The 8,042-nt window shown below is 36.5% G+C and overlaps 1 pseudogene; it reads right to left on the bottom strand.

The window, feature by feature from the left end:
• Positions 1-5,671: 5,671 nt before the first annotated feature.
• Positions 5,672-6,867, bottom strand: LOC117064412 (annotated as a pseudogene).
• Between the last annotated feature and the right edge of the window lie 1,175 nt (positions 6,868-8,042).

The following is an 8,042-nucleotide window of genomic DNA, read 5'->3' as shown; positions in this document are numbered from 1 at the left end:
TTTATGATTAAAAACTTGCAGAAAACTAAGAATAGAGGAGGCTTTCCTCACATTAACTAAGGTCACTTATTAAAAAACCCTACAGTTAACATTGTTATCAGTGGAAAACAGGCCAATTCTTTGTATCTATGATTAGGAACAAACTAAGTTATGTCCATTCTTACTACTTTAACATTGCACTGTAGGGCCTAGCTGATATAATACAAAAATAAAAACAGGGTTAAAAACTGTAGAAATTGGCCGGGCGCGGTGGCTCAAGCCTGTAATCCCAGCACTTTGGGAGGCCGAGACGGGCGGATCACGAGGTCAGGAGATCGAGACCATCCTGGCGAACACTGTGAAACCCCGTCTCTACTAAAAAATACAAAAAACTAGCCGGGCGAGGTGGCGGGCGTCTGTAGTCCCAGCTACTCGGGAGGCTGAGGCAGGAGAATGGCGTGAACCCGGGAGGTGGAGCTTGCAGTGAGCTGAGATCCGGCCACTGCACTCCAGCCCGGCGACAGAGCAAGACTCCGTCTCAAAAAAAAAAAAAAAAAAACTGTAGAAATTGAAATGGAAGAAGTTAAACTGTCCTCATTTGCAGATGACCTGATTGTATATGTAAAAAACCCTTAGGAGTTAACAAACAAGGTACTAGAATTATTACAGGAATTTAAGATTTGCAGAATACAAAATCAATATTTGTAAATTGGATTTATATATAATAGCAAACAATAAGCAATGAACAAAAAATTTTTAAACTCCATTTACAATAGAATTTAAAATACTGTGGAATAAAGTTAATGAAAGCCATGTAAGACTTGTACATTGAAAACTATAGAACATTGCAAAGGGAACTTAAAAAGACCTAAATAAACGGAGAACTCTAACTATGTTTACAGAGTGTAAGCCCCAATATTGTTAAGATGATAACCTTCCCCAGGTGATCTATATCTTCAGTTTCATCCCAATCATAATTCTAACTGGCTTTTTATTTTTGAAGAAAATGAAAAGTCGATTAAAAAACTCATATGGATTTATACATAAGAAATGAAACTATACAAATACTGGAAGAAAACATGTGTGAATTACTTTTTAGCATCAGTATTTACAAAAGGCTTCTGTGAGTCAAAATGCAGTAACAGGAAATATTGATATATTTTATTATGTGAATATAAAATGTTTACATATCAGAAACATCACAAATAACTTTAAAAGACAACTGACACACTAGATAAAACGTATAGCAGAGATAAAGGACTTATCTCTCAAATATAAAAATAACTATTTAAAATAGAAGGGAAAACACACCAGTTTCAAAAAGCACACTTAATACCCAGATCAGGGTTTCTAATACCATTCTCCAATGAAAGAAACCAGGGCTCCTTGGAGAAACGGCTGACTCTACCACTTGGGCAAGTACTATACAAGATGAGCCGGGAGCATCTTGTAATACCAGAAAGTAAGGAAATGCTACACACACACACACACACACACACACACACACACCCCAAGCAAAAAATCTGAAAACCATATTGACGAGGGTGTGTCAAAGGTGCATAGGAGCCAACCTGAGAGAGTTCTTACTGGCTGAAGCTGAATCAATTTGAGCAACAAAATAAATAAAAGGGTATTGGATTTGCAGTATAGTCTAGTACAAAATACATATTCATGAGTCAATAGAGATATAAATAAATGATTGAATAAAGTAATAAATGGATGAGAAGGAACAAATCTGTGCAGAAGAATTTCAAACAATTTATGTAGCTACTTCACCCTCAAGGAGATGGAACATAATTCCCCATCCTGAAAGTGTGGGCTGTGCCTAGTGACCTCATTTCAAAGAGTACAGTATAAAAGAAGTGGGAAGAAGAAATTTTACAGTAGTTCTCTACTGACAAACATTACCTAAGCCAGGTTATTGAGGTCAACATCAATATTCATAAATCACTTCTTGGTAGAGTGTACCCTATGATGTGATGAGAGTGGCACTCTACCTGTGAGGTCTTCCCCAACAGAACCAATAACCTCAGTCTTATAATAAGAAAAACAACAGACAAATTCTAATAGTGCAGCATCCTACAAAATACCTGACCAGTTCCTCCAAACTGTCAAGATAATCAAAAAGAAGCAAAGTCTGAGAAACTGCACAGCCAAGAGGGGCTTAAGTAGATACACAACTAAATGCTATATTATATTCTAGATGTGATCCTAGAACAGAAAAAAATTAGGTAAAAACTAAGGAAATTGGGATAAACTATGGACTTTATAACATTAATATATCATATTAATAATAATGTATCAATATTGGCTCCTTAATTGTAAACTATGTGCCATGCTAATGTAAAATGTTAATAATAGGGAAAACTAGATGTAGGGTATATGGTAACTCTCTGTACTATCTTCTCAAGATTTCCACAAACCTAAAATTGTTCCAAAACATCTATTTCTAATTCTATTTTGAAAATTAAATAAAATAAAAAATAGGGGGAAGAGGATAACTAATCATTAGAAAAATGTGAAAAAGACAGAAATAGACAACTCAGAAAGAGGATATAAAGATTGCCCTTAAATATCTGAAAAGATGTTCAATTTCACTCACAATTAGAGAAATGCAAATTAAAACATTTATTTTCTCTTTGCAAAACCTTTTCTATTTTGGAAACAGCACCCTCTTTTGTTGAAAAGGTGCTCTTTCACCCCACTTTATCCCTCTGGTTCTAGCTAGAACTATCAGTTGCACCAGACACAGTGGCTCATGCCTGTAATCCTACCACTTTGGCAGTCTGAGGTGGGAGGATCACTTGGGGCCAGGAGTCTGAGGCTACAGTGAGCCATGTGCTCCAGCCTGGGCGACAGAGTGAGACTCTGTCTCTAAAAAATTAAATGAAACTATCAGTCATAACCATTTGACACATACTAATCACTCAGTTATTGTTAGCTAGTAACTTGTTATCTGGCTGTGGCAAAATCTACACTTGAGAAAATTTCTATTCATGCATCTCTTACATTAGTATGGTACATAGTTTACAGTTAATGAGCCAATATTGACACATCATTATTAACTAAGTCCATAGTTTATCCAGAAATTGAAACATAGTCCCCTTATAGGTCTGGAAGATTGAAAAGAGGTTAATAGTCAGTATGGTAGGCACAGTGGAAACAGCCATGCTGCTAGAAGAATTTATATGTGAATTAGGACATACAAGTTCTTTACTGGCTCAGGCCCAAGATATATGCTATGTAGTTAGATTGAAAGTTCTCCTGACTCTACTCCCTCTTTCCTACTTGCATGGTCAATATCTATCATATCAGCTACTGCAGTGACATGTTTGGGCTGCTATTAGTTTGATTTCTAAGCTAATCATCAAGAAAAACCATTAAGAGAGTCCCTCTGTCTGACACACACTACTTGTTCATCATAAAATTGAAAGTGTGTGGGGAAGAATATCTTACATCAGAGTCTATTTGGGCCACATTCACCTCTGTCCCCGGCTCTGAGAAGATGTTCATGTGTAGATTTTAGATGATTGGGTCCTCTGTACAGTGGTGGATGGTGAAATCCAGCTTGTGATACCAGCCATTTCCTGATTACTTTACTCTTACTAAACTGTAGATTCTCACTTTGTTTACAGATCTTTTCTGATTTCTAATATTGTAGCCCTGGTTGCTTAGTTTCTGATCTCAGTATATAAATCCCCAGGATTTATAAGTGGGCTTAGGCAGAGTCTGCTAACAATTGTCAATTTCTAGGAGTGCTGTGTCACTGATTAAACCTGAACTACCCAGGAGACGGCAAGAAACATTGGAATGTGAATTTATTAACTTAAAATGAAAAATATCATGGGAATAAGAAAACTCATAATTGCAGTGAAGAGCTTATTCTCGCCTTTAAGGTACATGTGATTAGAAGGTAATGTGGTAGATGTAGAAATCTTAACAACAGGCATTAGATAAATTAAATGTTTGTTACTGTCAAGACTGATAGGTCCATATCTTCATGGACATGGTCTTGCTATAGGGATCAGGGTACTCAAAATATGATACCCAAGATTCCCTTTACTCAAGAATCCACTGAGATGGATGGTGCCAACATTTTTCTCTACATCTCTCATTTTTGTGTGCTGGGAAGGGTACCAAACTGTTTTCCATGACTTTTCCTTTCTGGATTTCTTTGGCTGATATGACAGGTATGTGCCTGACAGGTATCACCTTTATATTGTGATTCTGAAAGTTTAGGAAGTTGTCCCTTTTGTAGGAGATTGTGTCCACAATTACTAGATATTTTTGTAGGAGATTGTGGACACAAAATATCTAGTAATTGTGCTCATTTTGCAGTTGAAGTCTAATAAAGAACTCTATCGTCATCATTTTTGAGTTCTTGAGGGCCACTGTTATATACAATTCTCAGTACACACCACATCTAGCTTCTCACAAGCACAACATTTTCAGTTTGTTGCTATATGGAGAAAAACTTGTAAGAAACGGATAGATGATAGCCTCAGAAATTTTTCTTTATATTATAAAATGTAATAGACAGGTAAAAAATGTTGAGATGCCAAATTAAATTAACTATAAAAGACATATCTATAAAATAATCAAATGAGAAAGTTGTTCTTAGCCTATATGGGGAGCAATACTTTAGGATCACTCATTGTGTTTTCTGTGACTTAATTAATTTTTAACATTTGATCAATTTTAATCTTAATAATTACAGTGATCAGCATCAGATAAGGATAAATTTGCTTTTAGAATGCATAACTAATGTTCTAAAACTTTTTTGGGAAGACTGCAGCCTATATTGGAGTGAAAGATATAAACATAATGTTAACAATACCAAAGAAATTATATTATCAACTAAGAACTGTTCATATGCTGGTGTCTGCACATTATTTTTCTTTCCTTGAACTTCCCATGTAAGAGGTAGTGATGAATCTCAATTATTTTTTAATTAGGTGAAGTTTAAATGTATGAAATATCATCAACTCATTGTCATGTTATTTTTTTAATGTACCAAACATATTTACATTTCTTTTTTTTAAGAAAATGACAAAGACCCAATTTACCAGCCTTGTTTTTTTAAATCTAAGCTTAACATTACATAATTAAACAATTGTCAGAACTTACTAATTTGCCAACATTCATGCACAACTGGAAAACATCCTTAATTTATATTAAACCAGAAATATATTACCACTAATGCATTAGTATTTTTCACTACTAAATACTGAAAAAATTTGAAATTATTTCTGTAGAAGATGTGTCCTAGCAATGTTAACTTCACAGTAGGCTGACATTACTTGGCTCAGGTTTCAGACACAATGGAAAAACAGATCCATGCTGGTGTTAGTGTACAGTCTTGTCCAACCACTACTAAAGATCATGGCTCACTTTTGAGTATTTGTTTTTAAAGCAAAGCGCATGCAGAGATTCACAGCAATTTTAAAGATCGAATAAATGGTCCTATTATTACAAGTAATGGCAAAAGCTGCAATTACTTTTGCACCAACCTAATATGTGGTCCAAACAATAAATTCAAAAGTCTACGACAAATAGGGGCTCTGATAGCTGTTTATAAGCACTTTAGGTGCGATTATACTGAAAGCTGAGTTCATTTGAAATCTTCAAAAACTGTTTCTGTTAATCCTCAAATAGTGCTTGTTATAGTTTAACATTAAATGAGAGCATTGAATTACTTGTTATTCAAGCACAGCAGTTGTTCCTTACTATCTTTTGTGAGGACATTAACTGGCCATCTTTTTTCAGCTTCTACTCCTTCTTGACCATTCTTGACAACTCTCTTCACAGTGATCTTTCTGCCATTAACTATTTTAGTAGAAGTTGATATAGATTTGAAGTTGTCCATACCATTACCACCAAATGATGTGAAACAGAATAAATTGAGGCCCTTTGACCTGCTGACTCGAATGAAGTAAATCCTGTACCAAAAGAAGAAAATTAACTTTCAAAAGTTGGAAATCCACTGAAAGCAGAGAAAAATGTCCCCATTCTTTGGCTTTTGCTTCCTTAGGGACCCCTTGGATTCCCAAAAAAGTCTTCAAATGGGTTGTCAAAGAAGATGAAAATGAGTCCCTTCCACCAAAAAATTCCCTGAAGACATCATTTGCGTTGGCATGTGAAGCCAAACTCAAATGTACTGTCAAAATGACTTCTGCCTTCTCCTCCACCATTTAATCCTTCTTTGCCATATTTTTCATAGACGTCCAGTTTTTTAGCATCTGACAGCACTTCATATACCTCAGCTACTTGTTTGCATTTTCTCTCTGCTTCTTCTTTATTCTCAATATTTTTATCTGAGTGCCACTTCAGTGCCAGTTTCCAATGTGCTTTTTTTTTTTTTTTTTGAGATGGAGTCTCTGTTGCCCAGGCTGGAGTGCAATGGCATGATCTTGGCTCACTGCAACCTCTGCCTCCCAGGTTCAAGCGATTCTCCTGCCTCAGCCTCCCGAGTAGCTGGGATTACAGGTGCACAGCACCATGCCTGGCTAAATTTTTGTATTTTATTTTTTTTAGTAGACATGGGGTTTCACCATGTTGGCCAGGCTAATCTTGAACTCCTGACCTCAAATGATCTACCTGTCTAGGCCTCCCAAAGTTCTGGGATTATAGGTGTGAGCCACCGCACCCAGCCCAATATGCCTTTTTAATATCCTTGGGTGAGGCCTGTCTCTGCATGCCTAGAACTTCATAGTGACACATCATGCTTTAACAGATTGCTGGATCAGGTCCAAAATTACAAATAAGACAGAACTTATATCAAATGGTGTCTTATTTTCAGGTATGCAGGGAACATTCATGAAAATTTACCATATCTTAGGCCACACAAATGTACGCACACACACATACATCTCAGTAAAGTCCAAAGAATTGAAATAATATCAATAGCACTTTCTGAACATAAGGCAATAAAATTAGAAATTAATAATAAACTTTTTTTTTTCAAGACAATAAACTTTTTTTTTTTACTCTGTCACCCAGGCTGGAGTGCAGTGGCATGATTTCACTGCAGCTTCCACCTTCCAGGCTCAAGCCATCTTCCCACCTCAGCCTCCTGAGTAGCTGGGATTTCAGGTGTGCCCCACCATGCCTGGCAAATGTTTGGATTTTTTTGGTAGAAATGGGGATTCATCATGTGGCCCAGGCTGGTCTCAAACTCCTGGGCTCAAACAATCTGCCTGCCTTGGCTTACCAAAGTGTTAGGATTACATGGCCAGCCTAAGCTAGGCTGGAGAACAGTGGTGCCATGGCTCACTGCAGCCTTGACCTCGCAGGGACAAGTGGTCTTCCCACCTCCACCTCCCAAGGTGCTGAGACCACAGATGCTAGCTGCCGCCTGGCTATTTTTAATTTTTGTAGAGACAGGGTCTCCCTATGTTGCCCAGGCTGGTCTTGAACTCCTGGGCTCAAGTGATCCTCCTGCCTTGGCCTCCCAAAGTGTTGGGATTACAGGCTGAGCGGCCATGCCCAACCAACAACAAACTTTTAAAAGGCTCTTCAACATTCAAATTTGTAATAATTATACTTCATTAAACAACTATTGGGTCAAAAGAAAAAATTGCAGATTTTTCAAAGGAAAAATAAACTAAAATTGCAGAATAATAACATGGGAACACTTCTTGAAGTTAAGCAAGAGAAGCCAATTCCTCAGTTTTAAATTGTTGGTATATGTTAGAAGTATTCTAACATGTAAATAATGCTGATTGTGTTTTTTTCTTTCTCATATTTTTAGCTGGGTTTTTCAATGTGCAATTTTTTAAATGTTTATTATAATGTGAGCTTAAAAACAGTTCATCTGCTATCACTTGCTATCTCACTTACATTTTAGTGTGTAAGAAGAAATAAGATTGAACATCATGATGTATATATATATTATATTATACATATATATACACACTCACAGGCATATGAAGCAGTGTGAGGTGGTGCCACATCCTTCTCAGAAATGCCTCTTAGTAGAGCCATCAACATTCTGTTCTTTCACCTCTTTCTGCTTTTCTTTCTTCCTCTTTTGTGAAGGGTCCTAAATACGTGGGTAAATCTAG

This window comes from Trachypithecus francoisi, unplaced genomic scaffold (genome assembly GCF_009764315.1).
Source record: "Trachypithecus francoisi isolate TF-2019V2 unplaced genomic scaffold, Tfra_2.0 Lachesis_group2, whole genome shotgun sequence".
Taxonomy (NCBI): Eukaryota; Metazoa; Chordata; class Mammalia; order Primates; family Cercopithecidae; genus Trachypithecus; species Trachypithecus francoisi.
This window is presented reverse-complemented; position numbering and strand designations above follow the sequence as displayed.